Source organism: Pseudophryne corroboree, chromosome 8 (genome assembly GCF_028390025.1).
Source record: "Pseudophryne corroboree isolate aPseCor3 chromosome 8, aPseCor3.hap2, whole genome shotgun sequence".
Classification (NCBI taxonomy): domain Eukaryota; kingdom Metazoa; phylum Chordata; class Amphibia; order Anura; family Myobatrachidae; genus Pseudophryne; species Pseudophryne corroboree.
This window is the reverse complement of record NC_086451.1, coordinates 376,277,586-376,302,187: the sequence shown is the minus strand read 5'-3', so window position 1 is coordinate 376,302,187 and position 24,602 is coordinate 376,277,586. Positions and strand designations below refer to the sequence as shown.

Sequence of the window (24,602 nt, the reverse complement as noted above, 5' to 3'; positions counted from 1 at the left end):
TATATTACTATACTTTCTTAGGCGTTAATCTTTGGACACATGGTGACCACGTGGCCTAATGGATAAGGCATCTGACTTCGGATCAGAAGATTGAGGATTCGAGTCCCTTTGTGGTCATTGGGTTCAATGTTATTTGTTTATACTGTATTTTTTTCATTAAGATGAAATATTTTGTAAGGAATATAATAATGAAATCAGAACAAACACAGCTCAAAGTAAAATATCTCAAAACCTTTGTTCTTTAAACTATTTAGCAAACTTTGTAGATTGCACAGCAGTCAATGTATCTTTAAGTTGATTAAAGGTTTCTCAAAATTCTAGGCTTGGGTATTGTGGAATACTAAACATTATTATTTTCTTTCAGAATCATTAACTAAAATTATTGTTGGATCAAAGTTTGTCATCTAGGTGTATATATTTTTACATAAAGATAACATCTTATGTATGGATTATAATAATGAAATCAGATCAAACATGATTCAAAGTGAAGAATCTCTAACCCTTTGGTCTTTAAACTATTCAGTAAACTTTGTAGATTGCACATCAACCATTAAATATATTTCTCAGTTTGTTTAAGGTTTCTCAAACTTATTGAATGGGGTATTGTAGAATACTAAACAATATTAGTTTTATTCAGAATTAATAATTGAAATTATTGTTGAATTAAAGTTTGTCATCTGAGTGTAAGATTATCCAAAACAGTTGTCTCAAAGAAACAAAACAAATATGTTTTTTACTTGAATCTTTTTACGTTACTATACTTTCTTAGGCGTTAATCTTTGGACAGACATTGACCACGTGGCCTAATGGATAAGGCGTCTGACTTCGGATCAGAAGATTGAGGATTCGAGTCCCTTCGTGGTCATTGGATTCAATGTTATTTGTTTATACTGTATTTTTTTCATTAAGATGAAATATTTTGTAAGGAATATAATAATGAAATCAGAACAAACACAGCTCAAAGTAAAATATCTCAAAACCTTTGTTCTTTAAACTATTTAGCAAACTTTGTAGATTGCACAGCAGTCAATGTATCTTTAAGTTGATTAAAGGTTTCTCAAAATTCTAGGCTTGGGTATTGTGGAATACTAAACATTATTATTTTCTTTCAGAATCAATAACTAAAATTATTGTTGGATCAAAGTTTGTCATCTAGGTGTATATATTTTTACATAAAGATAACATCTTATGTATGGATTATAATAATGAAATCAGATCAAACATGATTCAAAGTGACGAGTCTCTAACCCTTTGGTCTTTAAACTATTCAGTAAACTTTGTAGATTGCACAACAACCATTAAATATATTTCTCAGTTTGTTCAAGGTTTCTCAAACTTCTTGAATGGGGTATTGTAGAATACTAAACTATATTAGTTTTATTCAGAATTAATAATTGAAATTATTGTTGGATTAAAATTTGTCATCTGAGTGTAAGATTATCCAAAACAGTTGTCTCAAAGAAACAAAACAAATATGTTTTTTACTTGAATCTTTATATTACTATACTTTCTTAGGCGTTAATGTTTGGACAGACATTGACCACGTGGCCTAATGGATAAGGCATCTGACTTCGGATCAGAAGATTGAGGGTTCGAGTCCCTTCGTGGTCATTGCATTCAATGTTATTTGTTTATACTGTATTTTTTCATTAAGATGAAATATTTTGTAAGGAATATAATAATGAAATCAGAACAAACACAGCTCAAAGTAAAATATCTCAAAACCTTTGTTCTTTAAACTATTTAGCAAACTTTGTAGATTGCACAGCAGTCAATATATCTATATATTGATTTAAGGTTTCTCAAAATTCTAGGCCTTGGTATTGTGGAATACTAAACATTATTATTTTCTTTCAGAATCAATAACTAAAATTATTGTTGGATCAAAGTTTGTCATCTAGGTGTATATATTTTTACATAAAGATAACATCTTATGTATGGATTATAATAATGAAATCAGATCAAACATGATTCAAAGTGAAGAATCTCTAACCCTTTGGTCTTTAAACTATTCAGTAAACTTTGTAGATTGCACATCAACCATTAAATATATTTCTCAGTTTGTTTAAGGTTTCTCAAACTTCTTAAATGGGGTATTGTAGAATACTAAACAATATTAGTTTTATTCAGAATTAATAATTGAAATTATTGTTGCATTAAAGTTTGTCATCTGAGTGTAAGATTATCCAAAACAGTTGTCTCAAAGAAAAAAACAAATATGTTTTTTACTTGAATCTTTATGTTACTATACTTTCTTAGGCATTGATATATTGACAAAGAGTGACCACGTGGCCCAATGGATAAGGCGTCTGACTTCGGATCAGAAGATTGAGGGTTCGAGTCCCTTCGTGGTCATTGGATTCAATGTTATTTGTTTATACTGTATTTTTTTCATTAAGATGAAATATTTTGTAAGGAATACAATAATGAAATCAGAACAAACACAGCTCAAAGTAAAATATCTCAAAACCTTTGTTCTTTAAACTATTTAGCAAACTTTGTAGATTGCACAGCAGTCAATGTATCTTTAAGTTGATTTAAGGTTTCTCAAAATTCTAGGCTTGGGTATTGTGGAATACTAAACATTATTATTTTCTTTCAGAATCAATAACTAAAATTATTGTTGGATCAAAGTTTGTCATCTAGGTGTATATATTTTTACATAAAGATAACATCTTATGTTTGGATTTTAATAATGAAATCAGATCAAACATGATTCAAAGTGAAGAATCTCTAACCCTTTGGTCTTTAAACTATTCAGTAAACTTTGTAGATTGCACATCAACCATTAAATATATTTATCAGTTTGTTTAAGGTTTCTCAAACTTCTTGAATGGGGTATTGTAGAATACTAAACAATATAAGTTTTATTCAGAATTAATAATTGAAATTATTGTTGGATTAAAGTTTGTCATCTGAGTGTAAGATTATCCAAAACAGTTGTCTCAAAGAAAAAAACAAATATGTTTTTTACTTGAATCTTTATGTTACTATACTTTCTTAGGCATTAATATATTGACAAAGAGTGACCACGTGGCCTAATGGATAAGGCGTCTGACTTCGGATCAGAAGATTGAGGGTTCGAGTTCCTTCGTGGTCATTGGATTCAATGTTATTTGTTTATACTGTATTTTTTTCATTAAGATGAAATATTTTGTAAGGAATATAATAATGAAATCAGAACAAACACAGCTCAAAGTAAAATATCTCAAAACCTTTGTTCTTTAAACTATTTAGCAAACTTTGTAGATTGCACAGCAGTCAATGTATGTTTAAGTTGATTTAAGGTTTCTCAAAATTCTAGGCTTGGGTATTGTGGAATACTAAACATTATTATTTTTTTTCAGAATCAATAACTAAAATTATTGTTGGATCAAAGTTTGTCATCTAGGTGTATATATTTTTACATAAAGATAACATCTTATGTTTGGATTTTAATAATGAAATCAAATCAAACATGATTCAAAGTGAAGAATCTCTAACCCTTTGGTCTTTAAACTATTCAGTAAACTTTGTAGATTGCACATCAACCATTAAATATATTTCTCAGTTTGTTTAAGGTTTCTCAAACTTCTTGAATGGGGTATTGTAGAATACTAAACAATATTAGTTTTATTCAGAATTAATAATTGAAATTATTGTTGCATTAAAGTTTGTCATCTGAGTGTAAGATTATCCAAAACAGTTGTCTCAAAGAAAAAAACAAATATGTTTTTTACTTGAATCTTTATGATACTATACTATCTTAGGCATTGATATATTGACAAAGAGTGACCACGTGGCCTAATGGATAAGGCGTCTGACTTCGGATCAGAAGATTGAGGGTTCGAGTCCCTTCGTGGTCATTGGATTCAATGTTATTTGTTTATACTGTATTTTTTTCATTAAGATGAAATATTTTGTAAGGAATATAATAATGAAATAAGAACAAACACAGCTCAAAGTAAAATATCTCAAAACCTTTGTTCTTTAAACTATTTAGCAAACTTTGTAGATTGCACAGCAGTCAATGTATGTTTAAGTTGATTTAAGGTTTCTCAAAATACTAGGTTTGGGTATTGTGGAATACTAAACATTATTATTTTCTTTCAGAATCAATAACTAAAATTATTGTTGGATCAAAGTTTGTCATCTGAGTTTAAGATTATCCAAAACAGTTGTCTCAAAGAAACAAAACAAATATGTTTTTTACTTGAATCTTTATATTACTATACTTTCTTAGGTGTTAATCTTTGGACACATGGTGACCACGTGGCCTAATGGATAAGGCATCTGACTTCGGATCAGAAGATTGAGGATTCGAGTCCCTTTGTGGTCATTGTATTCAATGTTATTTGTTTATACTGTATTTTTTTCATTAAGATGAAATATTTTGTAAGGAATATAATAATGAAATCAGAACAAACACAGCTCAAAGTAAAATATCTCAAAACCTTTGTTCTTTAAACTATTTAGCAAACTTTGTAGATTGCACAGCAGTCAATGTATCTTTAAGTTGATTAAAGGTTTCTCAAAATTCTAGGCTTGGGTATTGTGGAATACTAAACATTATTATTTTCTTTCAGAATCATTAACTAAAATTATTGTTGGATCAAAGTTTGTCATCTAGGTGTATATATTTTTACATAAAGATAACATCTTATGTATGGATTATAATAATGAAATCAGATCAAACATGATTCAAAGTGAAGAATCTCTAACCCTTTGGTCTTTAAACTATTCAGTAAACTTTGTAGATTGCACATCAACCATTAAATATATTTCTCAGTTTGTTTAAGGTTTCTCAAACTTATTGAATGGGGTATTGTAGAATACTAAACAATATTAGTTTTATTCAGAATTAATAATTGAAATTATTGTTGAATTAAAGTTTGTCATCTGAGTGTAAGATTATCCAAAACAGTTGTCTCAAAGAAACAAAACAAATATGTTTTTTACTTGAATCTTTTTACGTTACTATACTTTCTTAGGCGTTAATCTTTGGACAGACATTGACCACGTGGCCTAATGGATAAGGCGTCTGACTTCGGATCAGAAGATTGAGGATTCGAGTCCCTTCGTGGTCATTGGATTCAATGTTATTTGTTTATACTGTATTTTTTTCATTAAGATGAAATATTTTGTAAGGAATATAATAATGAAATCAGAACAAACACAGCTCAAAGTAAAATATCTCAAAACCTTTGTTCTTTAAACTATTTAGCAAACTTTGTAGATTGCACAGCAGTCAATGTATCTTTAAGTTGATTAAAGGTTTCTCAAAATTCTAGGCTTGGGTATTGTGGAATACTAAACATTATTATTTTCTTTCAGAATCAATAACTAAAATTATTGTTGGATCAAAGTTTGTCATCTAGGTGTATATATTTTTACATAAAGATAACATCTTATGTATGGATTATAATAATGAAATCAGATCAAACATGATTCAAAGTGAAGAGTCTCTAACCCTTTGGTCTTTAAACTATTCAGTAAACTTTGTAGATTGCACAACAACCATTAAATATATTTCTCAGTTTGTTCAAGGTTTCTCAAACTTCTTGAATGGGGTATTGTAGAATACTAAACTATATTAGTTTTATTCAGAATTAATAATTGAAATTATTGTTGGATTAAAGTTTGTCATCTGAGTGTAAGATTATCCAAAACAGTTGTCTCAAAGAAACAAAACATATGTTTTTTACTTGAATCTTTATATTACTATACTTTCTTAGGCGTTAATCTTTGGACAGACATTGACCACGTGGCCTAATGGATAAGGCGTCTGACTTCGGATCAGAAGATTGAGGGTTCGAGTCCCTTCGTGGTCATTGCATTCAATGTTATTTGTTTATACTGTATTTTTTCATTAAGATGAAATATTTTGTAAGGAATATAATAATGAAATCAGAACAAACACAGCTCAAAGTAAAATATCTCAAAACCTTTGTTCTTTAAACTATTTAGCAAACTTTGTAGATTGCACAGCAGTCAATATATCTATATATTGATTTAAGGTTTCTCAAAATTCTAGGCCTGGGTATTGTGGAATACTAAACATTATTATTTTCTTTCAGAATCAATAACTAAAATTATTGTTGGATCAAAGTTTGTCATCTAGGTGTATATATTTTTACATAAAGATAATATCTTATGTATGGATTATAATAATGAAATCAGATCAAACATGATTCAAAGTGAAGAATCTCTAACCCTTTGGTCTTTAAACTATTCAGTAAACTTTGTAGATTGCACATCAACCATTAAATATATTTCTCAGTTTGTTTAAGGTTTCTCAGACTTCTTGAATGGGGTATTGTAGAATACTAAACAATATTAGTTTTATTCAGAATTAATAATTGAAATTATTGTTGGATTAAAGTTTGTCATCTGAGTGTAAGATTATCCAAAACAGTTGTCTCAAAGAAAAAAACAAATATGTTTTTTACTTGAATCTTTATGTTACTATACTTTCTTAAGCATTAATATATTGACAAACAGTGACCATGTGGCCTAATGGATGAGGCGTCTAACTTCAGATCAGAAGATTGAGTGTTCGAGTCCCTTTGTGGTCATTGGATTCAATGTTATTTGTTTATACTGTATTTTTTTCATTAAGATGAAATATTTTGTAAGGAATATAATAATGAAATCAGAACAAACACAGCTCAAAGTAAAATATCTCAAAACCTTTGTTCTTTAAACTATTTAGCAAACTTTGTAGATTGCACAGCAGTCAATATATCTATAAATTGATTTAAGGTTTCTCAAAATTCTAGGCTTGGGTATTGTGGAATACTAAACATTATTATTTTCTTTCAGAATCAATAACTAAAATTATTGTTGGATCAAAGTTTGTCATCTAGGTGTATATATTTTTACATAAAGATAACATCTTATGTTTGGATTTTAATAATGAAATCAGATCAAACATGATTCAAAGTGAAGAATCTCTAACCCTTTGGTCTTTAAACTATTCAGTAAACTTTGTAGATTGCACATCAACCATTAAATATATTTCTCAGTTTGTTTAAGGTTTCTCAAACTTCTTGAATGGGGTATTGTAGAATACTAAACAATATTAGTTTTATTCAGAATTAATAATTGAAATTATTGTTGCATTAAAGTTTGTCATCTGAGTGTAAGATTATCCAAAACAGTTGTCTCAAAGAAAAAAACAAATATGTTTTTTACTTGAATCTTTATGTTACTATACTATCTTAGGTATTGATATATTGACAAAGAGTGACCACGTGGCCTAATGGATAAGGCGTCTGACTTTGGATCAGAAGATTGAGGGTTCGAGTCCCTTCGTGGTCATTGGATTCAATGTTATTTGTTTATACTGTATTTTTTTCATTAAGATGAAATATTTTGTAAGGAATATAATAATGAAATAAGAACAAACACAGATCAAAGTAAAATATCTCAAAACCTTTGTTCTTTAAACTATTTAGCAAACTTTGTAGATTGCACAGCAGTCAATGTATCTTTAAGTTGATTTAAGGATTCTCAAAATTCTAGGCTTGGGTATTGTGGAATACTAAACATTATTATTTTCTTTCAGAATCAATAACTAAAATTATTGTTGGATCAAAGTTTGTCATTTGAGTGTAAGATTATCCAAAACAGTTGTCTCAAAGAAACAAAACAAATATGTTTTTTACTTGAATCTTTATATTACTATACTTTCTTAGGCGTTAATCTTCGGACACATGGTGACCACGTGGCCTAATGGATAAGGCATCTGACTTCGGATCAGTAGATTGAGGATTCGAGTCCCTTCGTGGTCATTGGATTCAATGTTCTTTGTTTATACTGTATTTTTTTCATTAAGATGAAATATTTTGTAAGGAATATAATAATGAAATCAGAACAAACACAGCTCAAAGTAAAATATCTCAAAACCTTTGTTCTTTAAACTATTTAGCAAACTTTGTAGATTGCACAGCAGTCAATGTATCTTTAAGTTGATTTAAGGTTTCTCAACATTCTAGGCTTGGGTATTGTGGAATACTAAACATTATTATTTTCTTTCAGAATCAATAACTAAAATTGTTGTTGAATCAAAGTTTGTCATCTAGGTGTATATATTTTTACATAAAGATAACATCTTATGTTTGGATTTTAATAATTAAATCAGATTAAACATGATTCAAAGTGAAGAATCTCTAACCCTTTGGTCTTTAAACTATTCAGTAAACTTTGTAGATTGCATATCAACCATTAAATATATTGATATATTGACAAAGAGTGACCACGTGGCCTAATGGATAAGGCGTCTGACTTCGAATCAGAAGATTGAGGGTTCGAGTCCCTTCGTGGTCATTGTATTCAATGTTATTTGTTTATACTGTATTTTTTTCATTAAGATGAAATATTTTGTAAGGAATATAATAATGAAATAAGAACAAACACAGCTCAAAGTAAAATATCTCAAAACCTTTGTTCTTTAAACTATTTAGCAAACTTTGTAGATTGCACAGCAGTCAATGTATGTTTAAGTTGATTTAAGGTTTCTCAAAATACTAGGTTTGGGTATTGTGGAATACTAAACATTATTATTTTCTTTCAGAATCAATAACTAAAATTATTGTTGGATCAAAGTTTGTCATCTGAGTTTAAGATTATCCAAAACAGTTGTCTCAAAGAAACAAAACAAATATGTTTTTTACTTGAATCTTTATATTACTATACTTTCTTAGGCGTTAATCTTTGGGCACATGGTGACCACGTGGCCTAATGGATAAGGCCACGTGGTCTTCGGATCAGAAGATTGAGGACTTCGGATCAGAAGATTGAGGATTCGAGTCCCTTTGTGGTCATTGGATTCAATGTTATTTGTTTATACTGTATTTTTTTCATTAAGATGAAATATTTTGTAAGGAATATAATAATGAAATCAGAACAAACACAGCTCAAAGTAAAATATCTCAAAACCTTTGTTCTTTAAACTATTTAGCAAACTTTGTAGATTGCACAGCAGTCAATGTATCTTTAAGTTGATTAAAGGTTTCTCAAAATTCTAGGCTTGGGTATTGTGGAATACTAAACATTATTATTTTCTTTCAGAATCATTAACTAAAATTATTGTTGGATCAAAGTTTGTCATCTAGGTGTATATATTTTTACATAAAGATAACATCTTATGTATGGATTATAATAATGAAATCAGATCAAACATGATTCAAAGTGAAGAATCTCTAACCCTTTGGTCTTTAAACTATTCAGTAAACTTTGTAGATTGCACATCAACCATTAAATATATTTCTCAGTTTGTTTAAGGTTTCTCAAACTTATTGAATGGGGTATTGTAGAATACTAAACAATATTAGTTTTATTCAGAATTAATAATTGAAATTATTGTTGAATTAAAGTTTGTCATCTGAGTGTAAGATTATCCAAAACAGTTGTCTCAAAGAAACAAAACAAATATGTTTTTTACTTGAATCTTTTTACGTTACTATACTTTCTTAGGCGTTAATCTTTGGACAGACATTGACCACGTGGCCTAATGGATAAGGTGTCTGACTTCGGATCAGAAGATTGAGGATTCGAGTCCCTTCGTGGTCATTGGATTCAATGTTATTTGTTTATACTGTATTTTTTTCATTAAGATGAAATATTTTGTAAGGAATATAATAATGAAATCAGAACAAACACAGCTCAAAGTAAAATATCTCAAAACCTTTGTTCTTTAAACTATTTAGCAAACTTTGTAGATTGCACAGCAGTCAATGTATCTTTAAGTTGATTAAAGGTTTCTCAAAATTCTAGGCTTGGGTATTGTGGAATACTAAACATTATTATTTTCTTTCAGAATCAATAACTAAAATTATTGTTGGATCAAAGTTTGTCATCTAGGTGTATATATTTTTACATAAAGATAACATCTTATGTATGGATTATAATAATGAAATCAGATCAAACATGATTCAAAGTGAAGAGTCTCTAACCCTTTGGTCTTTAAACTATTCAGTAAACTTTGTAGATTGCACAACAACCATTAAATATATTTCTCAGTTTGTTCAAGGTTTCTCAAACTTCTTGAATGGGGTATTGTAGAATACTAAACTATATTAGTTTTATTCAGAATTAATAATTGAAATTATTGTTGGATTAAAGTTTGTCATCTGAGTGTAAGATTATCCAAAACAGTTGTCTCAAGGAAACAAAACATATGTTTTTTACTTGAATCTTTATATTACTATACTTTCTTAGGCGTTAATCTTTGGACAGACATTGACCACGTGGCCTAATGGATAAGGCGTCTGACTTCGGATCAGAAGATTGAGGGTTCGAGTCCCTTCGTGGTCATTGCATTCAATGTTATTTGTTTATACTGTATTTTTTCATTAAGATGAAATATTTTGTAAGGAATATAATAATGAAATCAGAACAAACACAGCTCAAAGTAAAATATCTCAAAACCTTTGTTCTTTAAACTATTTAGCAAACTTTGTAGATTGCACAGCAGTCAATATATCTATATATTGATTTAAGGTTTCTCAAAATTCTAGGCCTGGGTATTGTGGAATACTAAACATTATTATTTTCTTTCAGAATCAATAACTAAAATTATTGTTGGATCAAAGTTTGTCATCTAGGTGTATATATTTTTACATAAAGATAACATCTTATGTTTGGATTATAATAATGAAATCAGATCAAACATGATTCAAAGTGAAGAATCTCTAACCCTTTGGTCTTTAAACTATTCAGTAAACTTTGTAGATTGCACATCAACCATTAAATATATTTCTCAGTTTGTTTAAGGTTTCTCAAACTTATTGAATGGGGTATTGTAGAATACTAAACAATATTAGTTTTATTCAGAATTAATAATTGAAATTATTGTTGAATTAAAGTTTGTCATCTGAGTGTAAGATTATCCAAAACAGTTGTCTCAAAGAAACAAAACAAATATGTTTTTTACTTGAATCTTTTTACGTTACTATACTTTCTTAGGCGTTAATCTTTGGACAGACATTGACCACGTGGCCTAATGGATAAGGCGTCTGACTTCGGATCAGAAGATTGAGGATTCGAGTCCCTTCGTGGTCATTGGATTCAATGTTATTTGTTTATACTGTATTTTTTTCATTAAGATGAAATATTTTGTAAGGAATATAATAATGAAATCAGAACAAACACAGCTCAAAGTAAAATATCTCAAAACCTTTGTTCTTTAAACTATTTAGCAAACTTTGTAGATTGCACAGCAGTCAATGTATCTTTAAGTTGATTTAAGGTTTCTCAAAATTCTAGGCTTGGGTATTGTGGAATACTAAACATTATTATTTTCTTTCAGAATCAATAACTAAAATTATTGTTGGATCAAAGTTTGTCATCTAGGTGTATATATTTTTACATAAAGATAACATCTTATGTATGGATTATAATAATGAAATCAGATCAAACATGATTCAAAGTGAAGAGTCTCTAACCCTTAGGTCTTTAAACTATTCAGTAAACTTTGTAGATTGCACAACAACCATTAAATATATTTCTCAGTTTGTTCAAGGTTTCTCAAACTTCTTGAATGGGGTATTGTAGAATACTAAACTATATTAGTTTTATTCAGAATTAATAATTGAAATTATTGTTGGATTAAAGTTTGTCATCTGAGTGTAAGATTATCCAAAACAGTTGTCTCAAAGAAACAAAACAAATATGTTTTTTACTTGAATCTTTATGTTACTATACTATCTTAGGCATTGATATATTGACAAAGAGTGACCACGTGGCCTAATGGATAAGGCGTCTGACTTCGGATCAGAAGATTGAGGGTTCGAGTCCCTTCGTGGTCATTGGATTCAATGTTATTTGTTTATACTGTATTTTTTTCATTAAGATGAAATATTTTGTAAGGAATATAATAATGAAATAAGAACAAACACAGCTCAAAGTAAAATATCTCAAAACCTTTGTTCTTTAAACTATTTAGCAAACTTTGTAGATTGCACAGCAGTCAATGTATCTTTAAGTTGATTTAAGGATTCTCAAAATTCTAGGCTTGGGTATTGTGGAATACTAAACATTATTATTTTCTTTCAGAATCAATAACTAAAATTATTGTTGGATCAAAGTTTGTCATTTGAGTGTAAGATTATCCAAAACAGTTGTCTCAAAGAAACAAATATGTTTTTTACTTGAATCTTTATATTACTATACTTTCTTAGGCGTTAATATTCGAACACATGGTGACCACGTGGCCTAATGGATAAGGCATCTGACTTCGGATCAGAAGATTGAAGATTCGAGTCCCTTCGTGGTCATTGGATTCAATGTTCTTTGTTTATACTGTATTTTTTTCATTAAGATGAAATATTTTGTAAGGAATATAATAATGAAATCAGAACTAACACAGCTCAAAGTAAAATATCTCAAAACCTTTGTTCTTTAAACTATTTAGCAAACTTTGTAGATTGCACAGCAGTCAATGTATCTTTAAGTTGATTTAAGGTTTCTCAAAATTCTAGGCTTGGGTATTGTGGAATACTAAACATTATTATTTTCTTTCAGAATCAATAACTAAAATTATTGTTGAATCAAAGTTTGTCATCTAGGTGTATATATTTTTACATAAAGATAACATCTTATGTTTGGATTTTAATAATTAAATCAGATTAAACATGATTCAAAGTGAAGAATCTCTAACCCTTTGGTCTTTAAACTATTCAGTAAACTTTGTAGATTGCATATCAACCATTAAATATATTTCTCAGTTTGTTTAAGGTTTCTCAAACTTCTTGAATGGGGTATTGTAGAATACTAAACAATATTAATTTTATTCAGAATTAATAATTGAAATTATTGTTGGATTAAAGTTTGTCATCTGAGTGTAAGATTATCCAAAACAGTTGTCTCAAAGAAAAAAACAAATATGTTTTTTAATTGAATCTTTATGTTACTATACTTTCTTAGGCATTAATATATTGACAAACGGTGACCACATGGCCTAATGGATAAGGCATCTGACTTCGGATCAGAAGATTGAGGATTCGAGTCCCTTCGTGGTCATTGGATTCAATGTTATTTGTTTATACTGTATTTTTTTCATTAAGATGAAATATTTTGTAAGGAATATAATAATGAAATCAGAAAAAACACAGCTCAAAGTAAAATATCTCAAAACCTTTGTTCTTTAAACTATTTAGCAAACTTTGTAGATTGCACAGCAGTCAATGTATCTTTAAGTTGATTTAAGGTTTCTCAAAATACTAGGTTTGGGTATTGTGGAATACTAAACATTATTATTTTCTTTCAGAATCAATAACTAAAATTATTGTTGGATCAAAGTTTGTCATCTGAGTTTAAGATTATCCAAAACAGTTGTCTCAAAGAAACAAAACAAATATGTTTTTTACTTGAATCTTTATATTACTATACTTTCTTAGGCGTTAATCTTTGGACACATGGTGACCACGTGGCCTAATGGATTAGGCATCTGACTTCGGATCAGAAGATTGAGGATTCGAGTCCCTTTGTGGTCATTGGATTCAATGTTATTTGTTTATACTGTATTTTTTTCATTAAGATGAAATATTTTGTAAGGAATATAATAATGAAATCAGAACAAACACAGCTCAAAGTAAAATATCTCAAAACCTTTGTTCTTTAAACTATTTAGCAAACTTTGTAGATTGCACAGCAGTCAATGTATCTTTAAGTTGATTAAAGGTTTCTCAAAATTCTAGGCTTGGGTATTGTGGAATACTAAACATTATTATTTTCTTTCAGAATCATTAACTAAAATTATTGTTGGATCAAAGTTTGTCATCTAGGTGTATATATTTTTACATAAAGATAACATCTTATGTATGGATTATAATAATGAAATCAGATCAAATATGATTCAAAGTGAAGAATCTCTAACCCTTTGGTCTTTAAACTATTCAGTAAACTTTGTAGATTGCACATCAACCATTAAATATATTTCTCAGTTTGTTTAAGGTTTCTCAAACTTCTTGAATGGGGTATTGTAGAATACTAAACAATATTAGTTTTATTCAGAATTAATAATTGAAATTATTGTTGGATTAAAGTTTGTCATCTGAGTGTAAGATTATCCAAAACAGTTGTCTCAAAGAAAAAAACAAATATGTTTTTTACTTGAATCTTTATGTTACTATACTTTCTTAAGCATTAATATATTGACAAACAGCGACCACGTGGCCTAATGGATGAGGCGTCTAACTTCGGATCAGAAGATTGAGTGTTCGAGTCCCTTCGTGGTCATTGGATTCAATGTTATTTGTTTATACTGTATTTTTTTCATTAAGATTAAATATTTTGTAAGGAATATAATAATGAAATCAGAACAAACACAGCTCAAAGTAAAATATCTCAAAACCTTTGTTCTTTAAACTATTTAGCAAACTTTGTAGATTGCACAGCAGTCAATGTATCTTTAAGTTGATTAAAGGTTTCTCAAAATTCTAGGCTTGGGTATTGTGGAATACTAAACATTATTATTTTCTTTCAGAATCAATAACTAAAATTATTGTTGGATCAAAGTTTGTCATCTAGGTGTATATATTTTTACATAAAGATAACATCTTATGTATGGATTTTAATAATGAAATCAGATCAAACATGATTCAAAGTGAAGAGTCTCTAACCCTTTGGTCTTTAAACTATTCAGTAAACTTTGTAGATTGCACAACAACCATTAAATATATTTCTCAGTTTGTTCAAGGTTTCTCAAACTTCTTGAATGGGGTATTGTAGAATACTAAACTATATTAGTTTTATTCAGAATTAATAATTGAAATTATTGTTGGATTAAAGTTTGTCATCTGAGTGTAAGATTATCCAAAACAGTTGTCTCAAAGAAACAAAACAAATATGTTTTTTACTTGAATCTTTATATTACTATACTTTCTTAGGCGTTAATCTTTGGACAGACATTGACCACGTGGCCTAATGGATAAGGCGTCTGACTTCGGATCAGAAGATTGAGGGTTCGAGTCCCTTCGTGGTCATTGCATTCAATGTTATTTGTTTATACTGTATTTTTTCATTAAGATGAAATATTTTGTAAGGAATATAATAATGAAATCAGAACAAACACAGCTCAAAGTAAAATATCTGAAAACCTTTGTTCTTTAAACTATTTAGCAAACTTTGTAGATTGCACAGCAGTCAATATATCTATAAATTGATTTAAGGTTTCTCAAAATTCTAGGCTTGGGTATTGTGGAATACTAAACATTATTATTTTCTTTCAGAATCAATAACTAAAATTATTGTTGGATCAAAGTTTGTCATCTAGGTGTATATATTTTTACATAAAGATAACATCTTATGTTTGGATTTTAATAATGAAATCAGATCAAACATGATTCAAAGTGAAGAATCTCTAACCCTTTGGTCTTTAAACTATTCAGTAAACTTTGTAGATTGCACATCAACCATTAAATATATTTCTCAGTTTGTTTAAGGTTTCTCAAACTTCTTGAATGGGGTATTGTAGAATACTAAACAATATTAGTTTTATTCAGAATTAATAATTGAAATTATTGTTGCATTAAAGTTTGTCATCTGAGTGTAAGATTATCCAAAACAGTTGTCTCAAAGAAAAAAACAAATATGTTTTTTACTTGAATCTTTATGTTACTATACTATCTTAGGCATTGATATATTGACAAAGAGTGACCACGTGGCCTAATGGATAAGGCGTCTGACTTCGGATCAGAAGATTGAGGGTTCGAGTCCCTTCGTGGTCATTGGATTCAATGTTATTTGTTTATACTGTATTTTTTTCATTAAGATGAAATATTTTGTAAGGAATATAATAATGAAATAAGAACAAACACAGCTCAAAGTAAAATATCTCAAAACCTTTGTTCTTTAAACTATTTAGCAAACTTTGTAGATTGCACAGCAGTCAATGTATCTTTAAGTTGATTTAAGGATTCTCAAAATTCTAGGCTTGGGTATTGTGGAATACTAAACATTATTATTTTCTTTCAGAATCAATAACTAAAATTATTGTTGGATCAAAGTTTGTCATTTGAGTGTAAGATTATCCAAAACAGTTGTCTCAAAGAAACAAATATGTTTTTTACTTGAATCTTTATATTACTATACTTTCTTAGGCGTTAATATTCGAACACATGGTGACCACGTGGGCTAATGGATTAGGCATCTGACTTCGGATCAGAAGATTGAGGATTCGAGTCCCTTCGTGGTCATTGGATTCAATGTTCTTTGTTTATACTGTATTTTTTTCATTAAGATGAAATATTTTGTAAGGAATATAATAATGAAATCAGAACTAACACAGCTCAAAGTAAAATATCTCAAAACCTTTGTTCTTTAAACTATTTAGCAAACTTTGTAGATTGCACAGCAGTCAATGTATCTTTAAGTTGATTTAAGGTTTCTCAAAATTCTAGGCTTGGGTATTGTGGAATACTAAACATTATTATTTTCTTTCAGAATCAATAACTAAAATTATTGTTGAATCAAAGTTTGTCATCTAGGTGTATATATTTTTACATAAAGATAACATCTTATGTTTGGATTTTAATAATTAAATCAGATTAAACATGATTCAAAGTGAAGAATCTCTAACCCTTTGGTCTTTAAACTATTCAGTAAACTTTGTAGATTGCACATCAACCATTAAATAGATTTCTCAGTTTGTTTAAGGTTTCTCAAACTTCTTGAATGGGGTATTGTAGAATACTAAACAATATTAATTTTATTCAGAATTAATAATTGAAATTATTGTTGGATTAAAGTTTGTCATCTGAGTGTAAGATTATCCAAAACAGTTGTCTCAAAGAAAAAAACAAATATGTTTTTTAATTGAATCTTTATGTTACTATACTTTCTTAGGCATTAATATATTGACAAACGGTGACCACATGGCCTAATGGATAAGGCATCTGACTTCGGATCAGAAGATTGAGGATTCGAGTCCCTTCGTGGTCATTGGATTCAATGTTATTTGTTTATACTGTATTTTTTTCATTAAGATGAAATATTTTGTAAGGAATATAATAATGAAATCAGAAAAAACACAGCTCAAAGTAAAATATCTCAAAACCTTTGTTCTTTAAACTATTTAGCAAACTTTGTAGATTGCACAGCAGTCAATGTATCTTTAAGTTGATTTAAGGTTTCTCAAAATACTAGGTTTGGGTATTGTGGAATACTAAACATTATTATTTTCTTTCAGAATCAATAACTAAAATTATTGTTGGATCAAAGTTTGTCATCTAGGTGTATATATTTTTACATAAAGATAACATCTTATGTATGGATTATAATAATGAAATCAGATCAAACATGATTCAAAGTGAAGAGTCTCTAACCCTTTGGTCTTTAAACTATTCAGTAAACTTTGTAGATTGCACAACAACCATTAAATATATTTCTCAGTTTGTTCAAGGTTTCTCAAACTTCTTGAATGGGGTATTGTAGAATACTAAACTATATTAGTTTTATTCAGAATTAATAATTGAAATTATTGTTGGATTAAAGTTTGTCATCTGAGTGTAAGATTATCCAAAACAGTTGTCTCAAAGAAACAAAAAAATATGTTTTTTACTTGAATCTTTATATTACTATACTTTCTTAGGCGTTAATCTTTGGACAGACATTGACCACGTGGCCTAATGGATAAGGCGTCTGACTTCGGATCAGAAGATTGAGGGTTCGAGTCCCTTCGTGGTCATTGCATTCAATGTTATTTGTTTATACTGTATTTTTTCATTAAGATGAAATATTTTGTAAGGAATATAATAATGAAATCAGAACAAACACAGCTCAAAGTAAAATATCTGAAAACCTTTGTTCTTTAAACTATTTAGCAAACTTTGTAGATTGCACAGCAGTCAATATATCTATAAATTGATTTAAGGTTTCTCAAAATTCTAGGCTTGGGTATTGTGGAATACTAAACATTATTATTTTCTTTCAGAATCAATAACTAAAATTATTGTTGGATCAAAGTTTGTCATCTAGGTGTATATATTTTTACATAAAGATAACATCTTATGTATGGATTATAATAATGAAATCAGATCAAACATGATTCAAAGTGAAGAATCTCTAACCCTTTGGTCTTTAAACTATTCAGTAAACTTTGTAGATTGCACATCTACCATTAAATATATTTCTCAGTTTGTTTAAGGTTTCTCAAACTTCTTGAATGGGGTATTGTAGAATACTAAACAATATTAGTTTTATTCAGAATTAATAATTGAAATTATTGTTGGATTAAAGTTTGTCATCTGAGTGTAAGATTATCCAAAACAGTTGTCTCAAAGAAAAAAACAAATATGTTTTTTACTTGAATCTTTATGTTACTATACTTTCTTAAGCATTAATATATTGACAAACAGTGACCACGTGGCCTAATGGATGAGGCGTCTAACTTCGGATCAGAAGATTGAGTGTTCGAGTCCCTTCGTGGTCATTGGATTCAATGTTATTTGTTTATACTGTATTTTTTTCATTAAGATGAAATATTTTGTAAGGAATATAATAATGAAATCAGAACAAACACAGCTCAAAGTAAAATATCTGAAAACCTTTGTTCTTTAAACTATTTAGCAAACTTTGTAGATTGCACAGCAGTCAATGTATCTTTAAGTTGATTTAAGGATTCTCAAAATTCTAGGCTTGGGTATTGTGGAATACTAAACATTATTATTTTCTTTCAGAATCAATAACTAAAATTATTGTTGGATCAAAGTTTGTCATCTAGGTGTATATATTTTTACATAAAGATAACATCTTATGTTTGGATTTTAATAATGAAATCAGATCAAACATGATTCAAAGTGAAGAATCTCTAACCCTTTGGTCTTTAAACTATTCAGTAAACTTTGTAGATTGCACAACAACCATTAAATATATTTCTCAGTTTGTTCAAGGTTTCTCAAACTTCTTGAATGGGGTATTGTAGAATACTAAACTATATTAGTTTTATTCAGAATTAATAATTGAAATTATTGTTGGATTAAAGTTTGTCATCTGAGTGTAAGATTATCCAAAACAGTTGTCTCAAAGAAAAAAACAAATATGTTTTTACTTGAATCTTTATGTTACTATACTTTCTTAGGCATTAATATATTAACAAACAGTGACCACGTGGCCTAATGGATAAGGCGTCTGACTTTGGATCAGAAGATTGAGGGTTCGAGTCCCTTCGTGGTCATTGCCTTCAATGTTATTTGTTTATACTGTATTTTTTTTTTTATTAAGATGAAATATTTTGTAAGGAATATAATAATGAAATCAGAACAAACACAGCTCAAAGTAAAATATCTCAATACCTTTGTTCTTTAAACTATTTAGCAAACTTTGTAGATTGCACAGCAGTCAATGTATCTTTAAGTTGATTTAAGGTTTCTCAAAATTCTAGGCTTGGGTATTGTGGAATACTAAACATTATTATTTTCTTTCAGAATCAATAACTAAAATTATTGTTGAATTAAAGTTTGTCATCTGAGTGTAAGATTATCCAAAACAGTTGTCTCAAAGAAACAAAACAAATATGTTTTTTACTTGAATCTTTATGTTACTATACTTTCTTAGGCATTAATTTTTTTACAAACAGTGACCACGTGGCCTAATGGATAAGGCGTCTGACTTCGGATCAGAAGATTGAGGGTTCGAGTCCCTTCGTGGTCATTGGATTCAATGTTATTTGTTTATACTGTATTTTTTTCATTAAGATGAAATATTCTGTAAGGAATATAATAATGAAATCAGAACAAACACAGCTCAAAGTAAAATATCTCAAAACCTTTGTTCTTTAAACTATTAAGCAAACTTTGTAGATTGCACAGCAGTCAATGTATCTTTAAGTTGATTTAAGGTTTCTCAAAATTCTAGGCTTGGGTATTGTGGAATACTAAACAATATTATTTTCTTTCAGAATCAATACCTAAAATTATTGTTGGAATAAAGTTTGTCATCTGAGTGTAAGATTATCCAAAACAGTTGTCTCAAAGAAACAAAACAAATATGTTTTTTACTTGAATCTTTATGTTACTATACTTTCTTAGGCATTAATATTTTGACAAACAGTGACCACGTGGCCTAATGGATAAGGCGTTTGACTTCGGATCAGAAGATTGAGGGTTCGAGTCCCTTCGTGGTCATTGGATTCAATGATATTTGTTTATACTGTATTTTTTTCATTAAGATGAAATATTTTGTAAGGAATATAATAATGAAATCAGAACAAACACAGCTCAAAGTAAAATATCTCAAAACCTTTGCTCTTTAAACTATTTAGCAAACTTTGTAGATTGCACAGCAGTCAATGTATCTTTAAGTTGATTTAAGGTTTCTCAAAATTCTAGGCTTGGGTATTGTGGAATACTAAACATTATTATTTTCTTTCAGAATCAATAACTTAAATTATTGTTTTATCAAAGTTTGTCATCTTAGTGTAAGATTATCCAAAACAGTTGTCTCAAAGAAACAAAACAAATGTGTTTTTTACTTGAATCTTTATATTACTATACTTTCTTAGGCGTTAATCGTTGGACACACGGTGACCACGTGGCCTAATGGATAAGGCATCTGACTTCGCATCAGAATATTGAGGATTCGATTCCCTTCGTGGTCATCGGATTCAATGTTATTTGTTTATACTGTATTTTTTTCATTAAGATGAAATATTTTGTAAGGAATATAATAATGAAATCAGAACAAACACAGCTCAAAGTAAAATATCTCAAAACCTTTGTTCTTTAAACTATTTAGCAGACTTTGTAGATTGTACAGCAGTCAATGTATCTTTAAGTTGATTTAAGGTTTCTCAAAATTCTAGGCTTGGGTATTGTGGAATACTAAACATTATTATTTTCTTTCAGAATCAATAACTAAAATTATTGTTGGATCAAAGTTTGTCATCTAGGTGTATATATTTTACATAAAGATAACTTCTTATGTTTGGATTTTAATAATGAAATCAGATCAAACATGATTCAAAGTGAAGAATCTCTAACCCTTTGGTCTTTAAACTATTCAGTAAACTTTGTAGATTGCACATCAACCATTACATATATTTCTCAGTTTGTTTAAGGTTTCTCAAACTTCTTGAATGGGGTATTGTAGAATACTAAACAATATTAGTTTTATTCAGAATTAATAAATGAAATTATTGTTGGATTAAAGTTTGTCATCTGAGTGTAAGATTATCCAAAACAGTTGTCTCAAAGAAAAAAACAAATATGTTTTTTACTTGAATCTTTATGTTACTATACTTTCTTAGGCATTAATATACTAACAAACAGTGACCACGTGGCCTAATGGATAAGGCATCTGACTTCGTATCAGAAGATTGAGGGTTCGAGTCCCTTCGTGGTCATTGGATTCAATGTTATTTGTTTATACTGTATTTTTTTCATTAAGATGAAATATTTTGTAAGGAATATAATAATGAAATCAGAACAAACACAGCTCAAAGTAAAATATCTCAAAACCTTTGTTCTTTAAACTATTTAGCAAACTTTGTAGATTGCACAGCAGTCAATGTATCTTTAAGTTGATTTAAGGTTTCTCAAAATTCTAGGCTTGGGTATTGTAGAATACTAAACATTATTACTTTCTTTCAGAATCAATAACTAAAATAATTGTTGGATCAAAGTTTGTCATCTGAGTGTAAGATTATCCAAAACAGTTGTCTCAAAGAAACAAAACAAATATGTTTTTTACTTGAATCTTTATATTACTATACTTTCTTAGGCGTTAATCTTTGGACAGACATTGACCACGTGGCCTAATGGATAAGGCGTCTGACTTCAGATCAGAAGATTGAGGGTTCGAGTCCCTTCGTGGTCATTGCCTTCAATGTTATTTGTTTATACTGTTTTTTTTTTTTTCATTAAGATGAAATATTTTGTAAGGAATATAATAATGAAATCAGAACAAACACAGCTCAAAGTAAAATATCTCAAAACCTTTGTTCTTTAAACTATTTAGCAAACTTTGTAGATTGCACAGCAGTCAATGTATCTTTAAGTTGATTTAAGGTTTCTCAAAATTCTAGGCTTGGGTATTGTGGAATACTAAACATTATTATTTTCTTTCAGAATCAATAACTAAAATTATTGTTGGATCAAAGTTTGTCATCTGAGTGTAAGATTATCCAAAACAGTTGTCTCAAAGAAACAAAACAAATATGTTTTTTACTTGAATCTTTATATTACTATACTTTCTTAGGCGTTAACCTTTGGACACACTGTGACCACGTGGCCTAATGGATAAGGCATCTGACTTCGGATCAGAAGATTGAGGGTTAGAGTCCCTTCGTAGTCATTGGATTCAATGTTATTTGTTTATACTGTATTTTTTTCATTAAGATGAAATATTTTGTAAGGAATATAATAATGAAATCATAACAAACACAGCTCAAAGTAAAATATCTCAAAACCTTTGTTCTTTAAACTATTTAGCAAACTTTGTAGATTGCACAGCAGTCAATGTATCTTTAAGTTGATTTAAGGTTTCTCAAAATTCTAGGCTTGGGTATTGTGGAATACTAAACATTATTATTTTCTTTCAGAATCAATAACTAAAATTATTGTTGGATCAAAGTTTTTCATCTAGGTGTATATATTTTTACATAAAGATATCATCTTATGTTTGGATTTTAATAATGAAATCAGATCAAACATGATTCAAAGTGAAGAATCTCTAACCCTTTGGTCTTTAAACTATTCAGTAAACTTTGTAGATTGCACATCAACCATTAAATATATTTCTCAGTTTGTTTAAGGTTTCTCAAACTTCTTGAATGGGGTATTGTAGAATACTAAACAATTATAGTTTTATTCAGAATTAATAATTGAAATTATTGTTGAATTAAAGTTTGTCATCTGAGTGTAAGATTATCCAAAACAGTTGTCTCAAAGAAAGAAAACAAATATGTTTTTTACTTGAATCTTTAAATTACTATACTTTCTTAGGCGTTAATCTTTGGACAGACATTGACCACGTGGCCTAATGGATAAGGCGTCTGACTTCGGATAAGAAGATTGAGGGTTCGAGTCCCGTCGTGGTCATTGCCTTCAATGTTATTTGTTTATACTGTATTTTTTTCATTAAGATGAAATATTTTGTAAGGAATATAAAAATGAAATCAGAACAAACACAGCTCAAAGTAAAATATCTCAAAACCTTTGCTCTTTAAACTATTTAGCAAACTTTGTAGATTGCACAGCAGTCATTGTATCTTTAAGTTGATTTAAGGTTTCTCAAAATTCTAGGCTTGGGTATTGTGGAATACTAAACATTATTATTTTCTTTCAGAATCAATAACTAAAATTATTGTTGGATTAAAGTTTGTCATCTGAGAGTAAGATTATCCAAAACAGTTGTCTCAAAGAAACAAAACAAATATGTTTTTTACTTGAATCTTTATGTTACTATACTTTCTTAGGCATTAATATTTTGACAAACAGTGACCACGTGGCCTAATGGATAAGGCGTCTGACTTCGGATCAGAATATTGAGTGTTCGAGTCCCTTCGTGGTCATTGGATTCAATGATATTTGTTTATACTGTATTTTTTTCATTAAGATGAAATATTTTGTAAGGAATATAATAATGAAATCAGAACAAACACAGCTCAAAGTAAAATATCTCAAAACCTTTGCTCTTTAAACTATTTAGCAAACTTTGTAGATTGCACAGCAGTCAATGTATCTTTAAGTTGATTTAAGGTTTCTCAAAATTCTAGGCTTGGGTATTGTGGAATACTAAACATTATTATTTTCTTTCAGAATCAATAACTTAAATTATTGTTTTATCAAAGTTTGTCATCTTAGTGTAAGATTATCCAAAACAGTTGTCTCAAAGAAACAAAACAAATGTGTTTTTTACTTGAATCTTTATATTACTATACTTTCTTAGGCGTTAATCGTTGGACACACGGTGACCACGTGGCCTAATGGATAAGGCATCTGACTTCGCATCAGAATATTGAGGATTCGATTCCCTTCGTGGTCATCGGATTCAATGTTATTTGTTTATACTGTATTTTTTTCATTAAGATGAAATATTTTGTAAGGAATATAATAATGAAATCAGAACAAACACAGCTCAAAGTAAAATATCTCAAAACCTTTGTTCTTTAAACTATTTAGCAGACTTTGTAGATTGTACAGCAGTCAATGTATCTTTAAGTTGATTTAAGGTTTCTCAAAATTCTAGGCTTGGGTATTGTGGAATACTAAACATTATTATTTTCTTTCAGAATCAATAACTAAAATTATTGTTGGATCAAAGTTTGTCATCTAGGTGTATATATTTTACATAAAGATAACATCTTATGTTTGGATTTTAATAATGAAATCAGATCAAACATGATTCAAAGTGAAGAATCTCTAACCCTTTGGTCTTTAAACTATTCATTAAACTTTGTAGATTGCACATCAACCATTACATATATTTCTCAGTTTGTTTAAGGTTTCTCAAACTTCTTGAATGGGGTATTGTAGAATACTAAACAATATTAGTTTTATTCAGAATTAATAAATGAAATTATTGTTGGATTAAAGTTTGTCATCTGAGTGTAAGATTATCCAAAACAGTTGTCTCAAAGAAAAAAACAAATATGTTTTTTACTTGAATCTTTATGTTACTAT

The 24,602-nt window shown here is 28.9% G+C and overlaps 25 non-coding genes across 25 annotated transcripts; all 25 read left to right on the top strand.

Moving 5' to 3' along the window:
• The first annotated feature begins 44 nt into the window (after positions 1-44).
• Positions 45-117, top strand: TRNAR-UCG (transfer RNA arginine (anticodon UCG)). Its single transcript has one exon. It is a non-coding gene; the product is annotated as a tRNA-Arg (tRNA).
• A 675-nt stretch (positions 118-792) lies between these two features.
• TRNAR-UCG (transfer RNA arginine (anticodon UCG)) lies at positions 793-865 on the top strand. Its single transcript has one exon. It is a non-coding gene; the product is annotated as a tRNA-Arg (tRNA).
• Positions 866-1,538: 673 nt separating this feature from the next.
• Positions 1,539-1,611, top strand: TRNAR-UCG (transfer RNA arginine (anticodon UCG)). Its single transcript has one exon. It is a non-coding gene; the product is annotated as a tRNA-Arg (tRNA).
• A 671-nt stretch (positions 1,612-2,282) lies between these two features.
• TRNAR-UCG (transfer RNA arginine (anticodon UCG)) lies at positions 2,283-2,355 on the top strand. Its single transcript has one exon. It is a non-coding gene; the product is annotated as a tRNA-Arg (tRNA).
• Positions 2,356-3,027: 672 nt separating this feature from the next.
• On the top strand, positions 3,028-3,100 carry TRNAR-UCG (transfer RNA arginine (anticodon UCG)). Its single transcript has one exon. It is a non-coding gene; the product is annotated as a tRNA-Arg (tRNA).
• Positions 3,101-3,772: 672 nt separating this feature from the next.
• On the top strand, positions 3,773-3,845 carry TRNAR-UCG (transfer RNA arginine (anticodon UCG)). The gene has a single exon. It is a non-coding gene; the product is annotated as a tRNA-Arg (tRNA).
• A 400-nt stretch (positions 3,846-4,245) lies between these two features.
• TRNAR-UCG (transfer RNA arginine (anticodon UCG)) lies at positions 4,246-4,318 on the top strand. The gene has a single exon. It is a non-coding gene; the product is annotated as a tRNA-Arg (tRNA).
• A 675-nt stretch (positions 4,319-4,993) lies between these two features.
• TRNAR-UCG (transfer RNA arginine (anticodon UCG)) lies at positions 4,994-5,066 on the top strand. The gene has a single exon. It is a non-coding gene; the product is annotated as a tRNA-Arg (tRNA).
• Positions 5,067-5,737: 671 nt separating this feature from the next.
• TRNAR-UCG (transfer RNA arginine (anticodon UCG)) lies at positions 5,738-5,810 on the top strand. The gene has a single exon. It is a non-coding gene; the product is annotated as a tRNA-Arg (tRNA).
• Positions 5,811-7,226: 1,416 nt separating this feature from the next.
• On the top strand, positions 7,227-7,299 carry TRNAQ-UUG (transfer RNA glutamine (anticodon UUG)). Its single transcript has one exon. It is a non-coding gene; the product is annotated as a tRNA-Gln (tRNA).
• Positions 7,300-8,234: 935 nt separating this feature from the next.
• On the top strand, positions 8,235-8,307 carry TRNAR-UCG (transfer RNA arginine (anticodon UCG)). Its single transcript has one exon. It is a non-coding gene; the product is annotated as a tRNA-Arg (tRNA).
• A 1,172-nt stretch (positions 8,308-9,479) lies between these two features.
• On the top strand, positions 9,480-9,552 carry TRNAR-UCG (transfer RNA arginine (anticodon UCG)). The gene has a single exon. It is a non-coding gene; the product is annotated as a tRNA-Arg (tRNA).
• A 671-nt stretch (positions 9,553-10,223) lies between these two features.
• TRNAR-UCG (transfer RNA arginine (anticodon UCG)) lies at positions 10,224-10,296 on the top strand. The gene has a single exon. It is a non-coding gene; the product is annotated as a tRNA-Arg (tRNA).
• Positions 10,297-10,970: 674 nt separating this feature from the next.
• Positions 10,971-11,043, top strand: TRNAR-UCG (transfer RNA arginine (anticodon UCG)). The gene has a single exon. It is a non-coding gene; the product is annotated as a tRNA-Arg (tRNA).
• A 673-nt stretch (positions 11,044-11,716) lies between these two features.
• On the top strand, positions 11,717-11,789 carry TRNAR-UCG (transfer RNA arginine (anticodon UCG)). The gene has a single exon. It is a non-coding gene; the product is annotated as a tRNA-Arg (tRNA).
• Positions 11,790-14,893: 3,104 nt separating this feature from the next.
• On the top strand, positions 14,894-14,966 carry TRNAR-UCG (transfer RNA arginine (anticodon UCG)). The gene has a single exon. It is a non-coding gene; the product is annotated as a tRNA-Arg (tRNA).
• A 671-nt stretch (positions 14,967-15,637) lies between these two features.
• On the top strand, positions 15,638-15,710 carry TRNAR-UCG (transfer RNA arginine (anticodon UCG)). Its single transcript has one exon. It is a non-coding gene; the product is annotated as a tRNA-Arg (tRNA).
• Positions 15,711-17,595: 1,885 nt separating this feature from the next.
• Positions 17,596-17,668, top strand: TRNAR-UCG (transfer RNA arginine (anticodon UCG)). Its single transcript has one exon. It is a non-coding gene; the product is annotated as a tRNA-Arg (tRNA).
• Positions 17,669-19,083: 1,415 nt separating this feature from the next.
• TRNAQ-UUG (transfer RNA glutamine (anticodon UUG)) lies at positions 19,084-19,156 on the top strand. The gene has a single exon. It is a non-coding gene; the product is annotated as a tRNA-Gln (tRNA).
• Positions 19,157-19,559: 403 nt separating this feature from the next.
• On the top strand, positions 19,560-19,632 carry TRNAR-UCG (transfer RNA arginine (anticodon UCG)). Its single transcript has one exon. It is a non-coding gene; the product is annotated as a tRNA-Arg (tRNA).
• A 400-nt stretch (positions 19,633-20,032) lies between these two features.
• TRNAR-UCG (transfer RNA arginine (anticodon UCG)) lies at positions 20,033-20,105 on the top strand. The gene has a single exon. It is a non-coding gene; the product is annotated as a tRNA-Arg (tRNA).
• Positions 20,106-21,249: 1,144 nt separating this feature from the next.
• On the top strand, positions 21,250-21,322 carry TRNAR-UCG (transfer RNA arginine (anticodon UCG)). Its single transcript has one exon. It is a non-coding gene; the product is annotated as a tRNA-Arg (tRNA).
• Positions 21,323-22,199: 877 nt separating this feature from the next.
• On the top strand, positions 22,200-22,272 carry TRNAR-UCG (transfer RNA arginine (anticodon UCG)). Its single transcript has one exon. It is a non-coding gene; the product is annotated as a tRNA-Arg (tRNA).
• Positions 22,273-22,945: 673 nt separating this feature from the next.
• On the top strand, positions 22,946-23,018 carry TRNAR-UCG (transfer RNA arginine (anticodon UCG)). The gene has a single exon. It is a non-coding gene; the product is annotated as a tRNA-Arg (tRNA).
• A 400-nt stretch (positions 23,019-23,418) lies between these two features.
• On the top strand, positions 23,419-23,491 carry TRNAR-UCG (transfer RNA arginine (anticodon UCG)). The gene has a single exon. It is a non-coding gene; the product is annotated as a tRNA-Arg (tRNA).
• The last annotated feature ends 1,111 nt before the right edge of the window (positions 23,492-24,602 follow it).